Genomic DNA, 19,417 nt, shown 5'->3' on the forward strand with positions numbered 1-19,417 from the left:
ATTCGAGTGAATGCGGGATGTAGCTCAGTTGATAGAGCATGGTGTTTGCAATGCCAGGGTTGTGGGTTCGATTCCCACGGGGGGCCAGTATAAAAAAATATGTATTCACTAACTGTAAGTCGCTCTGGATAAGAGCGTCTGCTAAATGACTAAAATGTAAAAAATGAGTGTCGCAAGGACAACACAGACACAGCAGCCATGGCAAGTTCTTGAAACGGGTTGATATCAGCTGCATCCCTGAACTTCCAAATCTCACTCCAGAAGCCCAGTGTGTTTTTTGTCTCATTCCATTTACTAAGATGGATGGTACGCCATTGCTGGACAGTCTTGTCTATCTCTGCAGGGGAGTAGCCAAGGAGCTTGGCTATTTTTTCTATTTCTCCAGGGCTCTTATTGTGCTTTAGAGTTTCCTCCACATTGAAAACTGACATGTACTGCAATGCTTCGATGTTGTCCGGCAACTCATTAGTGAGGGAGATGGTGAAGGATACACACCGCTTTCGGACATTGTTTTCATCCTCAGGCGCAAGGTGGAGCTCAGCTGCCTTTGAATCAAAAAAGGTAACCAAGGTACGGTTTGGGACTGATGTATCCATCTATTGGCCCTTTGAGTACATCAACATTTGCCAGTGGATTCAGCACCCTGCTGCTCACAGACTTGATCAGGCTAACCAAGCTGTCAAGTAGCTTAAGAGGATCTACTTGCTCTCCCTCAAAAGCCTATGTTTTGAGGATCACTGTACATGGAGTATAAAACCTCAGCCATGTAGCAGTGTTCACTGGACTTGGTGACTGCGAAATGCAGCCTAAGCTCCTCCCACTGGTCCAGAATGCGTGAAACCGCGGGTTCAATGGAGAGCCAACGTGTGGCACACACCTTGGTTATCTGTAAAGGTTTCTCCCCACAGTTGATGGTCTCATATATGGCCTTGTAGGCCTTCCTGCGCTTTGGAGACACTGAAAACCAGTTATAAGTCTCTCGTACCAAGTACTCCACATTACGGGGGATGGTGTCATTGGAAGCATGACTTACAGCAAGCTGCAGAGAGTGGCACACACAGCAAATAAGAACCAGATATTTGAGGCCAAACTCCTCCTTCAGCACGTTATGGACCCCATTGTTAATCCCCGTCATAACAGAGGCATTGTCAGTCCATATCCCCAGGAGTTTCTCTTTTTTAAGACAACACTTCTCGAGGAAACCCACATCAGCACAGGCTATAGATTTGGCATCTCCTCCCTCCAACTCAACAAGCCCCAAAAACGTTGATACAATTGTCTGCTTGGTGTCACTAAAGTACCTTATCACAACCCCCAGGAACTTAGAAACACTTACATCCGTGGACTCATTGAGGAGGAGGCTGAAACGCTGGTCACCCACATCTGCGACCAACTTTTTCAGAATGTATGGTGCTAGAACACCATTAATCATTTCTGTGCACTTTGTCCTGTGCATTTTGAAGTGGGTAGCAGCAGTGGAGTCTGAGAAAGCAGCTCTACATGCTTCTCCAATGTGATCACATGCCAGCATGGAACAGTGTTCAGCGATAGCTAATGCCATGGTGGCCTCTTTTTTGCAGAGTCAATTTTTTTAACCATAAATGGCAGCTTGTTTTGGGTGGAACTGTTATAAGGCTTTGCCTTTTGAGTATGTTTTTGAGTTGTCATGTGTTTTTTTACATCACTAAGTTTGGCGTAGAAATCAGCCTTACAATACAGGCAGTATGCCCGTGTATCATCTCCAATAAACGGCTTCAACCAGTCTTTGAATTCAGGGTTTGATTCCCACTCCTTTCTGTATTTTTGAGTGTACAGTTTAGACGGACATGATGAGCTAGCCAGCTAGATGTTTAGCTTATGTCACAGAGAGGCACACACACAGTGGATGAGGTGAGTAAGTGACTGAGGCTGTGTGAGTCAAATGCAGTGATTTCTTTTTGTGCAGTGATTTATTTTAGACGAAGAACATTTAACATTTACATCCCGCCCTGAATGTAAGCCAAGAGGTTTATTTATTTGATGGAATAGATGTTTTGTAATGCTTAAGTTGTTACGAGTGTACTTTATTTTGGAGTTGTCTGGAGATGGCAATGCATATTCATGGCATGAGGCTAGTAGCATAGCCTCTCTCTCCATTGAATACAGGCGGTTGACATCAACAACCCTCATCAAATATTCAAAAAAGGATTACAATAATGAGATGTATCCATCAATCGAAAGTAAGGATAGGCGGGAGCTAGACAGGCTGCCGTGCCGCTTTGTGGACAACACCTCTCATTGTTAGCACGGAGACACGTCTCTTGTCAGTATATCCATAATCTTTGGCTTTTCTCAACTTTGGTCCCACCCTGTTCACGCTCCCCTCGCACATGCTTATGTCCCTCAACAGTCCCCCCCTTACAAAAAAAAGATTGCAGTTTAGAAACTGCAGTAAAAGTGCAGTAACTGCAGTCGACTGGTATTTTGGACACAGTATTTGCAGCTTACTGCAGTTATGCTGCAGTGTACTGTAGTTATACTGCACTCCACAGGAGGTTGGTGGCACCTTAATTGGGGAGAACGGGCTCGTGGTAATGACTGGACCAGAATCAGTGGAATGGTATCAGCTACATCAAACAGTTGGTTTACATGTGTTTGATGCCATTCCATTTGTGCAGTTCCGGCCTTTAATATGAGCTGTTCTCCCATCAGCAGCCTCCACTGCTGCCCTGTGCAATCTTTTTTTCGTAAGGGCTGCCCACTTCACTTCATTGAAAATGAATGGGGCTCTGTTGTGACGGCATAGAAGTGAATAGGATGTCGGACGGAAAAAAGATGACGGAAGAGGATGATGAAGTGGATTCTGAATCTAATGGCGGTAGAATCAAGGAGAATTGGATATTGTCCAAAAGAAAGGAAAACAGAGCAAAGTAGAGTATAGTGATGAGAATGTCACTTCGTATCTTGTAGGAGTACGGTTTGTACAGTGAGGGAAAAAAGTATTTGATCCCCTGCTGATTTTGTACGTTTGCCCACTGACAAAGACATGATCAGTCTATAATTTTAATGGTAGGTTTATTTTAACAGTGATAGACAGAATAACAACAAAAAAATCCTGAAAAACGCATGTCAAAAATGTTATAAATTGATTTTCATTTTAATGAGGGAAATAAGTATTTGACCCCTCTGCAAAACATGACTTAGTACTTGGTGGCAAAACCCTTGTTGGCAATCACAGAGGTCAGACGTTTCTTGTAGTTGGCCACCAGGTTTGCACACATCTCAGGAGGGATTTTGTCCCACTCCTCTTTGCAGATCTTCTCCAAGTCATTAAGGTTTCGAGGCTGACGTTTGGCAACTCGAACCTTCAGCTCCCTTCACAGATTTTCTATGGGATTAAGGTCTGGAGACTGGCTAGGCCACTCCAGGACCTTAATGTGCTTCTTCCTTTGTTGCCTTGGCCGTGTGTTTTGGGTCATTGTCATGCTGGAATACCCATCCACGACCCATTTTCAATGCCCTGGCTGAGGGAAGGAGGTTCTCACCCAAGATTTGACGGTACATGGCCCCGTCCATCGTCCCTTTGATGCGGTGAAGTTGTCCTGTCCCCTCTGCAGAAAAACACCCCCAAAGCATAATGTTTCCACCTCCATGTTTGACGGTGGGGATGGTGTTCTTGGGGTCATAGGCAGCATTCCTCCACCTCCAAACACGGCGAGTTGAGTTGATGCCAAAGAGCTCGATTTTGGTCTCATCTGACCACAACACTTTCACCCAGTTCTCCTCTGAATCATTCAGATGTTAATTGGCAAACTTCAGACGGGCCTGTACAGTGAGGGAAAAAAGTATTTGATCCCCTGCTGATTTTGTACGTTTGCCCACTGACAAAGAAATGATCCGTTTATAATTTTAATCGTAGGTTTATTTGAACAGTGAGAGACAGAATAACAACAACAAAATCCAGAAAAACGCATGTCAAAAATGTTATAAATCGATTTGCATTTTAATAAGGGAAATAAGTATTTGACCCCCTCTCAATCAGAAAGATTTCTGGCTCCCAGGTGTCTTTTATACAGGTAACGAGCTGAGATTAGGAGCACAAACTTCAGACGGGCCTGTATATGTGCTTTCTTGAGCAGGGGGACCTTGCGGGCGCTGCAGGATTTCAGTCCTTCGCGGTGTAGTGTGTTACCAATTGTTTTCTTGGTGACTATGGTCCCAGCTGCCTTGAGATCATTGACAAGATCCTCCCGTGTAGTTCTGGGCTGATTCCTCACCGTTCTCATGATCATTGCAACTCCACGAGGTGAGATTGACAGTTATTTTGTGTTTCTTCCATTTGCGAATAATCGCACCAACTTGTCACCTTCTCACCAAGCTGCTTGGCGATGGTCTTGTAGCCCATTCCAGCCTTGTGTAGGTCTACAATCTTGTCCCTGACATCCTTGGAGAGCTCTTTGGTCTTGGCCATAGTGGAGAGTTTGGAATCTGATTGATTGATTGCTTCTGTGGACAGGTGTCTTTTATACAGGTAACAAGCTGAGATTAGGAGCACTCCCTTTAAGAGTGTGCTCCTAACTCAGCTCGTTACCTGTATAAAAGACACCTGGGAGCCAGAAATCTTTCTGATTGAGAGGGGGTCAAATACTTATTTCCCTCATTAAATGCAAATCAATTTATAACATTTTTGACATGCGTTTTTCTGGATTTTTTTGTTGTTATTTTGTCTCTCACTGTTCAAATAAACCTACCATTAAAATTATAGACTGATCATTTCTTTGTCAGTGGGCAAACATACAAAATCAGCAGGGGATCAAATACTTTTTTCCCTCACTGTAAATGAGGAGCAGCTGATTGAATTACCTATCTTGAGGAATCCATTTGAGATATCCAAACTGGTGGAGAGAGTGCTGGGTAGAGTGAAGGCTGTGAGGATCACGAGAGGCGGGCTGGTTTAGATTTTTTAGTGCTTCTGAGGATCAGAAGAAATGTGTTCTGATTTGATACGTTTGAAGTGTCGTGTGTGTCTCTTAGGAACAGGGCACCCCTCAAGGGGGTTATATTTGGAGTCTTGTGGGAAGTAGATGTTGAAGAGATGAAAAATATTATTGGAGTGATTGATGCACGTCGGATGAATCTTGTGGTGAATGAAGAAAAAGTGAAGAGTCTATCTGTTCTTTAGTTTTTTGATATGGAGTCTCTCTCTACTCAAGTGCAGTTAGGGTATATTAACTATAGATTCAGAGCATTTGGTCATGTTTCAAGTGTTTGCAGAAGGGAGAAGCCGAGATGTCCAAGTTGTGGAAAATATCATATTATGTGTTATAAAAGTGATGAAAATGTGACATGTTGCAATTGTGGTGGGAACCATGAAGCCACGTCTTTCGAATGCCCCACAAAGGTGAAAGAGAATGAGGTGGCCAAAGTCAGGGCCATCCAGAGCATATCATATGCAGCAGCTGTTAAAAGGGTTGAGGAAAGTGGAAGGGGGAAAAAGTAAAGAACTTGTCTGTCGGCCTTGTATTAAAGAATATAACTGGTTAAAGAAAATTGTGATAAATAAAAAAGTATACCAGTTTCATTTAAGGACCAAAGGATTGACAGCCGTCCCATATAGATTGCAAAATAGTTGGGAAGAGATTTTTGACGTACCGATTCCATGGCATAGTATTTATGAATTGATACGCAAAACGACGCCGGATTCAAAACATAGAATTTTTCAATTTAAATTATTATATAAAATTCTTGCTACCAATAGAATGTTATTTATATGGGGGATACAATCTTCCCAGCTCTGCAGATTTTGCTGTGAAGAGACAGAATCATTAGATAATTTGTTTTGGTACTGCCCATTTGTAGCTTGTTTTTGGACACAGGTCCAGGAATGGCTAAAGGATTGCAATATTTACCTGGAGCTAACCCTGCAGATAGCACTACTGGGTGATCTGAAAAGTCATAGTCAATTGATCAATAATATAATAATACTTTTAGCAAAAATGTTTATTTTCAATTTACGATCTGTAGAAACAATGAGAATAGAAAGGTTCAGAACTTTGGTAAAACATCACAGTACAGTTGAAAAATATATGGCAAATAGAAATCCAATATGGATGGTGTTAAGAGATAGATGGGAGGTGTTGAATGGAGCTGAAGGATGGGAGTAATAACAACAACTGATAACAACAAGATAACTAATGTAAAGCATACTGTGTCCATAATAAATATATAGGTTATAGGTTGAGAGCTTTTGTGAAAGCACAGTTAGAAAAATATGGCATATAGACATCATGAAAATGATTGGAGGAAGTTCAGGAGTAAAAACAAACAAAATATAATTATTGTGGAATTTGACTGTGTCCGTAAGGTGTATGTGGTATGTGTGGGCTGGAAGTGGAGGCCTGGGCGTTGTTGTTCACTGGTTTGCTCCAATTGGGGAAGGGGAATGACAGACCTCTACATGCTTTGTAAGTAGGAAAACCTGCAAAATCGGCAGTGTATCAAATACTTGTTCTCCCCACTGTATGTATATATGTATGTACAGTAGGGAGATCAAGTATTTGATACACTGCCGATTTTGCAGGTTTTCCTACTTAGAAAGCATGTAGAGGTCTGTAATTTTTATCATATGTACACTTCAACTGTGAGAGACGAAATCTAAAACAAAAATCCAGAAAATCACATTGTATGATTTTTAAGTAATTAATTTGCATTTTATTGCATGAAATAAGTATTTGATCACCTACATTTACATTACATTTTAGTCATTTAGCAGACGCTCTTATCCAGAGCGACTTACAGTTAGCGAATACATATTTTTTTTTCATACTGGCCCCCCGTGGGAATCGAACCCACAACAGTGTCTCCAAAGCGCAGGGAGGCCTACAAGGCCATATATGAGACCATCAACTGTGGGGAGAAACCTTTACAGATAACCAAGGTGTGTGCCACACGTTGGCTCTCCATTGAACCCGCGGTTTCACGCATTCTGGACCAGTGGGAGGAGCTTAGGCTGCATTTCGCAGTCACCAAGTCCAGTGAACACTGCTACATGGCTGAGGTTTTATACTCCATGTACAGTGATCCTCAAAACATAGGCTTTTGAGGGAGAGCAAGTAGATCCTCTTAAGCTACTTGACAGCTTGGTTAGCCTGATCAAGTCTGTGAGCAGCAGGGTGCTGAATCCACTGGCAAATGTTGATGTACTCAAAGGGCCAATAGATGGATACATCAGTCCCAAACCGTACCTTGGTTACCTTTTTGATTCAAAGGCAGCTGAGCTCCACCTTGCGCCTGAGGATGAAAACAATGTCCGAAAGCGGTGTGTATCCTTCACCATCTCCCTCACTAATTAGTTGAGGGTGAGACTGCCGGACAACATCGAAGCATTGCAGTACATGTCAGTTTTCAATGTGGAGGAAACTCTAAAGCACAATAAGAGCCCTGGAGAAATAGAAAAAATAGCCAAGCTCCTTGGCTACTCCCCTGCAGAGATAGACAAGACTGTCCAGCAATGGCGTACCATCCATCTTAGTAAATGGAATGAGACAAAAAACACACTGGGCTTCTGGAGTGAGATTTGGAAGTTCAGGGATGCAGCTGATATCAACCCGTTTCAAGAACTTGCCATGGCTGCTGTGTCTGTGTTGTCCTTGCGACACTCATTTTTTACATTTTAGTCATTTAGCAGACGCTCTTATCCAGAGCGACTTACAGTTAGCGAATACATATTTTTTTTTCATACTGGCCCCCCGTGGGAATCGAACCCACAACCCTGGCGTTGCAAACGCCATGCTCTATCAACTGAGCTACATCCCTGCCGGCCATTCCCTCCCCTACCCTGGACGACGCTGGGCCAATTGTGCGCCGCCCATGAGTCTCCCGGTCGCGGCCGGCTGCGACAGAGCCTGGATTCGAACCAGGATCTAGTGGCACAGTTAGCACTGCGATGCAGTGCCTTAGACCACTGCGCCACTCAGGAGTTCATACCAACCAGTAAGAATTCTGGCTCTCACAGACCTGTTCGTTTTTCTTTAAGAAGCCCTCCTGTTCTCCACTCATTACCTGTATTAACTGCACCTGTTTGAACTCGTTACCTGTATAAAAGACACCGGTCCACACACTCAATCAAACAGACTCCAACCTCTCCACAATGGCCAAGACCAGAGAGCTGTGTAAGGACATCAGGGATAAAATTGTAGACCTGCACAAGGCTGGGATGGGCTACAGGACAATAGGCAAGCAGCTTGGTGAGAAGGCAACAACTGTTGGCGCAATTATTAGAAAATGGAAGAAGTTCAAGATGACGGTCAATCACCCTCGGTCTGGGGCTCCATGCAAGATCTCACCTCGTGGGGCATCAATGATCATGAGGAAGGTGAGGGATCAGCCCAGAACTACATGGCAGGACCTGGTCAATGACCTGAAGAGAGCTGGGACCACAGTCTCAAAGAAAACCATTAGTAACACACTACGCCGTCATGGATTAAAATCCTGCAGCGCACGCAAGGTCCCCCTGCTCAAGCCAGCGCATGTCCAGGCCCGTCTGAAGTTTGCCAATGACCATCTGGATGATCCAGAGGAGGAATGGGAGAAGGTCATGTGGTCTGATGAGACAAAAATAGAGCTTTTTGGTCTAAACTCCACTCGCTGTGTTTGGAGGAAGAAGAAGGATGAGTACAACCCCAAGAACACCATGCCAACCGTGAAGCATGGAGGTGGAAACATAATTATTTGGGGATGCTTTTCTGCAAAGGGGACAGGATGACTGCACCGTATTGAGGGGAGGATGGATGGGGCCATGTATCGCGAGATCTTGGCCAACAACCTCCTTCCCTCAGTAAGAGCATTGAAGATGGGTCGTGGCTGGGTCTTCCAGCATGACAACGACCCGATACACACAGCCAGGGCAACTAAGGAGTGACTCCGTAAGAAGCATTCAAGGTCCTGGAGTGGCCTAGCCAGTCTCCAGACCTGAACCCAATAGAAAATCTTTGGAGGGAGCTGAAAGTCTGTATTGCCCAGCGACAGCCCCGAAACCTGAAGGATCTGGAGAAGGTCTGTATGGAGGAGTGGGCCAAAATCCCTACTGCAGTGTGTGCAAACCTGGTCAAGACATACAGGAAACATATGATCTCTGTAATTGCAAACAAAGGTTTCTGTACCAAATATTAAGTTCTGCTTTTCTGATGTATCAAATACTTATGTCATGCAATAAAATGCAAATTCATTACTTAAAAATCATACAATGTGATTTTCTGGATTTTTGTTTTAGATTCCGTCTCTCACAGTTGAAGTGTACGTATGATAAAAATGACAGACCTCTACATGCTTTGTAAGTAGGAAAACCTGCAAAATCGGCAGTGTATCAAATACTTGTTCTCCCCACTGTATATATATGTGTGTGTATGTATGTATGTATGTGTATATGTGTATGTGTATATATGTATGTATATATATATATATATATATATATATATATATGTGTGTATATTTGCGAGAAAAAAAAACACATATGGGGGATTGGAAGTGATGCAGACAATTACATTGATGGAAGTTACAATCTATCTGAAATATTAAAGCTGATCTACCCCCTAAAAAAAAAAAAAAAAAAAAGGGTTGAGGGTTTGAATGGTGCACTTGGAAGAGTCCATGGTGGTGGATAGGCCTTCACTGCAGGCTGCAGGGGTTGCCTTTCACCAGCAGGATCCTGACATTTTAAAGGTTAAGAAGGTGAACTTTGTGGCCTTTATAGCTATGGTGATAAATGGCACTGCCAAGGTGGAGAGAAGGTCCAGGAAGATAGAAATCATTGTGGAAGCGGTGGAGTGGTTTCTGGGGCTGAAAGATTTCTCAGCAAAGGAATTACATGGAATATTGTCACAAGCCGTACCACCCTCTCAGGCCCTAGAGCCCAAGAAGAGAGATATGGAGAACTGAAAGAAGGAAGAAGTGGGAGTTTTGTTTTGTCAATGTACAATTTTATTTGGGTGGATTATGTTAGTTTCCCTATCATGTATAGATTTTATTTTTTACCTTGTTTTGGTTTCAACCCGTCCAGTTGGTAGCGGCAATACACCTTTTTGGGTTGTAGTCCGCCATAAAACCCACAGAAGAAGAAGGGGCTCCGTTATGTCATAGCCCAAAACATGTTAGATGGATTTCCGGTGTCATCTGCCTTAGCAAAATGTCTGTTTTCTCATCGAACCACATCGCATTTTGGCGCAGTAGGCTATACTACATGTTTTCAAATCAAATCGCAAATGTTCCATGCCTCTGACATGCGGTAATGATAAAAAGTGGTGTAATAGCCTACTAAAATGTTGTTTCAATTATTGTGATAGGCTCATAATTTACGCCGTACCCCCACTATGGAATTCTGAAATTCGAGCTGGGTCGACGGAAACCCGGGCCAGCACAGCCCAGTTTCATAACTGGTGCCAGCTCGATTAGAATTCGGGCTGGTGACGCCGTTACTATGCAACCACCAAGCTGATCACTGCTGAATGCTGACACAACGTTTAGCTAGCTCGTCTGGGGTTGTTGCTGTTAGCTAGCACATGGATAAGTAGTACTGCAGTAGTAAGACATTACACGAATTACCACCATAGCATGATCCTTCATTCATTTTTGCACTACACAAACTTTTATGAGAAAGGTCAGCCCTCAAATGCTAGCTACCTATCATTAGCTAGCAAATCAGAGTTGAAACAAGCTAGGTAGCTAACGTGAGCTAGCATAGATTTTAGCTGGCCAGGTCGTATTGAACGCTAGCTAGCTACATCATATCAATGATTGAATTGTGTTATCAGCTAGTAATTTTGCCCTCGTAGAACTTAGAGGACAGCGTCTAGAGGTCCGTTTATGGAGGTTCTGAGTACTGCTGTTTTTCTGTGCTACTTGATAATTATTGCACCCACCTGGTGTCCCAGCTTTACCAGTCCGTGATGAGAAGACTACATAAACTATAGCAATGGAACTGAAGTAATGGAATAGCAAAACTATAACGTTAGCATTGGGAATATGGCATGAGAGATAGAAAAGAAAAGAAAAAGAAAAAACGAAGTCATTGGCTGCTTAGATTTCTTTTTTATAATTTGTTCCTTTAAAAACAACAAAAACAACTAAGTGGAACTCTTAAAGAGTGGAACCCTCGCTCTCCTAATATAAAGTTGAACCCAGTCCACCCCATCCTCTCCTTTTTTTGTCTTCTCTCTCTTTTGTCTCCTCACTGATCCTCTCCTTCCTTTCCCAAAACATTCTCTCCTTTCTCTTTACCTGAAAAGTAAAAAATAGTGTCTGTGGATGGATATGTTAGACCTACCCCTTTGCACTTGTGGAGATGTTTGGATAGGTGTAAGTATTATGATAATGGATGATACAACCCTAACCCTTGTTTAATTGGTTAGTGTGGTGTTTTGTATGTTAGGATATGTTAATGATATTTACGTGTGTGTCTGGGATGTAGCTCAGTTGGTAGAGCATGGCGTTTGCAACGCCAGGGTTGTGGGTTCAATTCCCACGGGGGGCCAGTATGAAAAAAAATTAAAATAAATAAATACACAAAAACCAAAAAATTTAATAATAATAATGTATGCACTCACTATCTGTAAGTCGCTCTGGATAAGAGCGTCTGCTAAATGACTAAAATGTTAACTCCTGATGTTCTTTTTACCTTGTTCCCAGCATCTGGGTTTTTGTACTTTTCTCCTCAGCCTCCTGTTCTGTCAGAGACACACCACAAATACAATAGGATTTGGAAAAAGTTTTATTTGTCAGAGGCCATATTGTAGAATGGAAATGTACCGTAGATAATCATAGAAAACAATCTTTATTTTGACAATATTCTGGAATAAACTCATTGTCCACAGTATGGGCTGGTTTCCCGGACTCAGATTACACCTTGTCCTCCTGGACAAAAAAAGCATGCTCAATATAGATTCAATATAAAATATTGTATTTGTCCAGGACTAGGCTTAAGACAGGAGAGGAGAAGAAGAGGGTGAGCTGGAATATACTTAGCTTAGGTACAAGCATGCTAGGGGGTGCGGGGAGTGGCTAGGGGTAGGCATGCCCAGGGGTCCTCAACCGCAGTCCAGGATCAGCAGCACGTCGAGGTAGGCTTGGGCCAGGCACGCCCGGGAGTTATCAGATGTAGAAAAGGACAAAAGAAGGGGGTTAGTGGGAGCATGCTTAGGTACATCAGATAAGACACAGTACAGTACACCAGATGAGACAAACTGACCATGGGCCCTAGGCAAAAAAAAACTTGCAGCATAAACACTGGAGACTGGGACAGGGGGATCGAGAGACAATGTGGCCCCGTCCAACACCACCCGAGTGCAACAAGCCAGGGACTCAGACCCCGTAATAGAGTCAATGGTATGGAATCCTAGTTGAGAGTGGGGAGCCGACCAAGCAGAGACAGGAAGGATGGTTCATCAGTCCATACCTTGGAACCTGATGTCTCTCAGCATTAAGGAATTAGGAAACTAGCGCCCTGTCCAGGGGGTATAGGCTACTTGTACATCAAGCTGCCTTACGTGACAGAAACAGGAGTTAGGCTTCTGCCCATGTAGGCCGTTCATGCTCAGACAAGGATTATTTGTCCAAGGTTTAGCTACGTAACGTTACTTACTTGAATTTACAAGACTGAAACCAAGTCTGATTCTCTTACATAAAAGAGGAGCTCTGTAGGAGAAAGACCTGTATCCATCTGTTTTCTTAGATATTGGGGGAACAAGGAGTCCTGCATCTTGTGGTTCAATTCTGTTGTCCCTTTCTAACACATACCCTTCTCAACTTCTCACCTTCTCTCATCTCTCCCTTCCTGACACACACCCCCTCCTCCCAATAGCAGTCAATCATAATGACCTTTATTGTGCATCGTACCATTAGCTAATTTACCATTTGTGTTTCCCCTCTTATCACTCATATGTTTATCCTTGCCTTGGTGGCAGGCGTAGGTTCTCCTACCGACCACCAGGAAGGGGGTTCCATCATAGGGAACATATTTGAGTTCCCAATGCAAGTTTTTTCACGATGCGAAATCTGAGAAGTTAAACAACTGACACAAGTTAGAATAGCAATCTAAAATTGAAGTTAGAATGGACAATCTAAAATCGATTAATAACACACACGTCTGTCTACTTAACGACCTAGATTAATATCACTCCTTGATTAAATTCGAACTCACCCTTCTGTCCAGACGCTTTATAATTTTTGTTTACAACAAAGTTGGTCCTTGTCTCCTGTTTATAATGGTTCAGATGGTCTTCAAAAGCTTGCAGGCTAGTAAAATACTATTACTGAGACAACTCTAGCTACGTCGGCGCGAGTGGTGCAGACCGGACTATGACGTCACTTTTACAAATTCGGTATCCCGTCTAGCCATGACCGTGCACCCGATTAGACAACGATGGGGTGATTGTTGTCTAATCCGGTGCATCATCGCAGAGCGCCGAAGAGAGAAATCCCAGCATGCAGCACTCTCCACCCAGCGAATAACGTTACATGGAAACAGATTGTATTCATCCGACATTTCACTAACTTGCAACCGTTCCGTCTCTCCTAAATCATAAATTAAAAACGGTGTTATTTATTCAATATTGATAAATTGAAGGACTACTACCAAGCTTGGCCAATATATTAGTAGGTTTTTTAAGGTACTCTTTTGACCGCAAATTCATTAAACCACAAAACAGGATAAACTGTGTTATAAATTGCGTAATTCAAATCTGGTATTGGAATAAGAATCAAGAGATCTTCAATCCAAGCTTAATTTATTATATGCAAAATGTATGTATGATAAGTATGAAGGTTCGTATACGGGCTCACTGACAAACCACGCAGGGCCGACAGAGAACTAGAATTATTGTTTACAGAAATTTCTCAAGTACTCTGACAGAAAGCCTCCACCTCTTCTGTTGGCCAACCAGAGCAAAGGACTGAGTGTGGTTCAGCCAATCCGTTGGCGCAGGGGTGGGCCCAACTCCTCGGCACTCCATTTGTTACTAGACATGGTTGCTATGATAACCTGCGAAAGTCAGCACCCAGAAATACATCATCCCACTGTACTCAATGTTCAAGGACAGTTTCACAGAATACAAAGAGAGAGTGTTCGCAACACAAGTCTTATCTGTCCTACCCCCAATGTTCCCCACCCTGTTATGTGAAACAATCCATATCAGTATATTGCTCCTCATTAGTGCATTCCTTCCAAGCTATCCATCACATACAGATCCAATTATGAGAAAAATAAAACCCAACAATTCCCTCTTTTGACGCCCTCTAGGGTGTCACTCATTAAAATACAATACAAACAAAAATAAACACTTTTATTAATAGACAATTTGATAATAAAAATCCTTCAATCTACACCCAACTTGCAAACTGTTACCAGTCATCAAAGAAGTTCAAACCTTCACATAAGGAAAGACACACATTCACATGGTTAACTTGATTAATAAAGCATAAAACACAGGATTTTCCCTAGAGTGAACACAAAACACTAGATTATTAAAACTCTAGGGTGTGATTAAAGATTTTTAAAGGGAAATTTTAGAATTCCCTCTTTTGACACCATTTATGGTGTCACTCTAAACAGAGTATAATCACCCTTAAGAATAACAGGATATGGAATTTAAATCACAACATTTAATGTTAATAAAAAATAAAAAAGAATAATTGTAACCCTCTATTCCTCCACTACACCTAACATGTACTGAGTTGGCTACCAGCCACCCAGGAATCCTTTACCTTCACATTAGGAAGAATAAACAATCACAGTGGTTAGTAAAAACATAAGGTAATAAATGAGCAAGAACTGAAAATAAATGCGTGTATGTATTTTACTAGGCAAACCATGGATCATCCAGCTTGGTCTCAGAGTCAGTAGCAGAGTCACCCGCATCATCCTGGGCCGGTAACAACAGCATCATACCTGACGCCTGCACCGCTCCTACCACTGACCTCCTGAGACAGGGGACGATGCAAGCAGCACAACACATTAACAGCAAAAACACAATTACTAGGGTCAGAAATCCAGTAACCACCATAGAAGAGTACTCACCAAACCAATCACTCAGCCAGGAAATAAGACAACATCCACAAAGAACAAGTATACCCATAGAAGCTATAACTTCACCCAGAATAGTCACAGCAATAGTTTTCCATTTACCAAATATGTTATCAAACCAACCGTTTATGGAGCTATCAATACCAGAGTTCTCAACCAGTTCGTTCCGCCAGCGTGGTGATGGTCACTCAAAGCGCTTTGGTCACGGGCCCGTCCGGTGCTATATTGTTGGAGATGAAAGTACAACACATATATCCAAACAGAACACAAACCCCGTCCTGCTCAGCCAAAAGCATATCTAAAGCTATTCTATTCTGCCATGTCATTAAGCTAGTTGCCGCTGTCTGCTCAGCTAATCCCTTTATTGCATCACGAGTGTGGTTTATAAATCTTTGCTGGTTATATTAAATATAATTTATCCAATCTACATTTTTATTAATTGTTGACCACCAGAAAATACTTGATTCAAACCCAGCTGCGATCTGATTGTGGATCCCATCAATATATATATATCCTTTCATCAAAGGCTCCCGGGAGGAGGTCCTACTTTCTATGTGACAACTCACCAGTCTCTGACACGTTTGATTGTTTGCGTATGTAGGTGAGTTCACAATCAGTTATCACCACACATCCATCAGATGTCAGCACGGGCCTGGTTTTGGCTCCTATAATCCTCTTGCTGCAACAAAGAGGAGAGATTAGACTCGAAAAACAATTTAGAATCCCCTGTGACTTCAAATTGAGGCAACCCAGGTCGGGACGACCCCGTTATCGGGCTTGCATGGAGGATAAACCTGACAGAGAGTCAAAGCCTGTCAAGGGGAACGGAGTAGTTGTCAACCCTGGTTTGGCTGTCCCACAGGCAAAACAGTCCTCTTTAGACATAGTTTTTTGCCGTATACTGAATCCATTCCAACCACAGGTTAAGATTTCTATACCCCGTTCCCACCTGTACTACTTCCTCCAGGTCTATAGTTTTGCACTATCTTTACCACAGCCCCGGTCTCACTACCTCCCTCAGAGAGGTTTACTCTAGAATTTCCCCTTTCCCTACGTCTAGCTGTCTCCTATGCCTTTTCAACTTGTGTTAGGTTAACTACTACTTCTGGCTGAAACAGGAGGGTCCGTGTGTGTTAGGAATATGGCCCCCACAATCAGACAGCTACCTACCGTCGGGAGACCTGTGAATCCCCACCCTTGCCCTGAGAACATGTCAGATGCCAGAGGCCAACCCATTGCTTCACCTTCTACCGAACTCACACAGGGATGATCAGACAGGGTAAGGGAATCTTCGTTAAGGAGCCAACCCCCGGACCCTTGTGGTTATCGGATCTTTCTCCTAACTCTGTGTTTGTTCGTCAGGTGTAGCTGGTTTTGCCTTTTTACAGTGTGTGACATGCACCCAGATGGATCTCTCAGCTGTTCTGCTGGCAAAGGCAGTACTTGGTAGGGCCCTTCCCGCCAGGCCTGCTTCAGTCTCCTGGTTAGATAGAGTGGGTCACCTTCTCCTTTAGTTCACCTGTGGGGCACAAAACCTCTGACATACAGGTGTGGTTAATAAACTATCATACATGTTTTTTTTTTAAGTATTTTGTCCTCTCCTTTGTATATATTTAATATTTAATCCAACCATCCCCCTTTTGACACATGATTTGGCCATGTGTCAATATTACCACCTATCTAAACAATCACTTTAGTTAATATTGTTAATTCATTATCCAATTGCCATTCCTCCACTCTCTCTTCTGTTATTTTATGGTTCAAATCAAATATATTATTACCAAATTATAATCTTCTTCACAATTTTCACTGTACTATAAATTACCCTCAACTTAGTAAAATAAACTATCTTAAAGTCCTCCTCTCATGCCTTCAGAATTTACTAGTGTGGATGATTAAAATAACACCAGAATGTTAAAACAGAGTTCAGAGGCCATTGAAGTCATTTAACGAACTGTTTAATCCCATAGTATACTAAACATTACCATTATTCTAAATATTTCATAAATGTTAGCTATCCCAAGTGTTCATTAAATCCTCATGACATTCATTCTCATAAGAAATCATATATACCCCAAACTCAGCCAAAAAGCTAAAAAACTCCATAAAATTCACTGTGTGCTCCTCTAAGACCTATCACCCTTGACCTGCTGAAACCCCCCAAAATTGAAACAACAAGGCTTTATAAACATCATACTAGGTGTGTTGTTTTTTATTTGAAAACCCAATTTGAAAAACAACCACAAATAGCCAGGCCTTAATTTGGTAGTTCACTTTTATGACCTAAATACGGCCTAACTTCACTACTGCTCCCCTAGCCCTTGGCAACATTCCAACGAGATGAGCTAATCTCTTTCTCCTGGTTATCCCCAGTCTTAACCCATCAATAATTGTTTGTATCAATCTAATTCCTCATTACTAATCTATAAAACCACTAAAAATTCCTCGAGTATACAATGATTATTTAATTGATTACCCTAACTCTGCTACATGTGATCTCGTCTCAAATGATCCATTATCAATTATCTGTTCAACCCCCTAGGAAAATCTTTCTCCCCTTCTATTGTTCCTGTCCCCCCTGTAAATGTCATATTTGAGTTTTTAGCCAATACAATCACGGTTACATCAAATGTTCCCTCAGCTAATGGCGCTATTCCCCCATCACAACAGCCAATGTCACTTGCATCCACTTAACCAAAATACATTATCGTTCTAAAATGTACCAAAAAAAATATTTCCCAGCTAAACCATTTCAGTTCGCTATTCAATTTATTTAACTGTTCTCTCTGATTATGCCCTAATTAATAAAACAAATACTTGCTATCGTTGATTAGCATACATTTAATTATGTTCCTACCATCTGAACTGTACTGTCTCTCACCCTCCCCTTGCTCCTTCGGGGAGAGCGCATGGTAACCTTATAACATATTTACATAGACTTTTCTAGAATACTTCTATTTAAGCTATCTAATTCAACCTTTCAGGTATATAGCCCCATTGCGAAAGCTTTGTCTACTGTCCCTACCTGTGTTCGAACCAGGGACATCGCCAGTCACTCCACACCTTCTACGATTCTCTCAAAGTAAATATTTTCACGTCGCACATCCAGCCACGTCATCACCCCCGTCTAGCCAGCCCTTCCGTCTCAAACACACTAGTAGCAAAAATAAAACACTCTCTAACAGCGTTCTGCATTTACCTCTATCATCAGGTTTAAGAACTAACGTAACATTAACTATTCTCTATTGCTGTAGTAACGTCTTGTTTGGTTCAGTTTATTTATTACGGAGTGTCTATAATACTATAATAATACATAATCGAAATCCCCTCATGCATACAGATTTCACCTTATGCCATTGAAATGCCAAATAAACCATAATAGTTCAATGGAGCCCCCTATTGGCTCTCCCCTACCTATACATTACTTCTACAACCACTTTAGTTATGGTCCGATTACAAATGAAACCTTATCACATGATCAAACAACGCCACAACCTTAAACTCATATGGGGCGGCAGGCAGCTTAGTGATCAGTAGCGCCGCGCCAACAACCGAGAGGTCGCCGGTTCCAATCCCCGAGCCGACCAGGCGAAAAATCTGCCGATGTGCCCTCGAGCAAGGCACTCAACCCCAATCGCTCCTGTAAGTCGCTCTGGATAAGAGCGTCTGCTAAATGACTCAAATGTAATGTAAAAGAACAACACCTCATAAGGAGTGCCCAGCAGGAGTCCAATTCCTATCAGAAAACATACATACAAACATTCAGACACTCCCAATCTCTCCCAGGGGGAAAAAGTTCTTCTTCACCCTGAGTGAGATTGTTGTTCCCATAAGGGTTTCTTCATTGTGTTGTCAGGATTGGTTCTCGCTGCTCAAATCAGCCCTGACTTCTGTCAGTGATCTAGAAGGAGTGGGGGCTGGTGTGCAATGAGTTAGATGGTGTCAGTGTGCGCCTAATTTACCTCTGACCTGGACTGAGTGTGAAGTAACCTCCTTCACTTCGTACGATCCAGTCCACCTGGGTTCCAGCCACTTTCTCTTGTGGACTTTAACCCTCACCCAGCCTCCACGTTTACCTTCAGTGTCAGCGTACTTCCCGACAGCTCCCCCTCTTGGGCCTTCTGCGCCTGAGAAGAGAGTGCTGCAGAAAATTCCGTCAATTTCTTCACATAATCAGTCATTTCTATCTGTTGTACATCAAGGGCGGGCATATGACCTCCCTCCCATGGTGGACCTGGCATTACTCTCCCTGTCATTCGTTGTTCTATGTATTCATTGAATTTGGGTATGTTTATGTTTGGTCCTGCCATCTTGCTTTCTCTATCTTGGATGTATTATCGGTATCAAATACAGACTTATCTCATG

At 42.5% G+C, this 19,417-nt stretch overlaps 1 protein-coding gene across 1 annotated transcript in view; it reads left to right on the plus strand.

Annotated features, from left to right (window-relative positions):
- The first annotated feature begins 11,695 nt into the window (after nt 1-11,695).
- The window catches only part of LOC121533587 (heterogeneous nuclear ribonucleoprotein M-like), a 28,158-nt gene continuing 20,436 nt past the window's right edge, over nt 11,696-19,417 (plus strand). Inside the window, exon 1 of the mRNA XM_045205541.1 lies at nt 11,696-13,685. The gene's annotated coding sequence lies outside the window, so the exon portion shown is untranslated. The remainder of the gene's footprint in view (nt 13,686-19,417) is intronic.

The sequence above is a fragment of the Coregonus clupeaformis genome, chromosome 20 (assembly GCF_020615455.1).
Source record: "Coregonus clupeaformis isolate EN_2021a chromosome 20, ASM2061545v1, whole genome shotgun sequence".
Taxonomy (NCBI): Eukaryota; Metazoa; Chordata; class Actinopteri; order Salmoniformes; family Salmonidae; genus Coregonus; species Coregonus clupeaformis.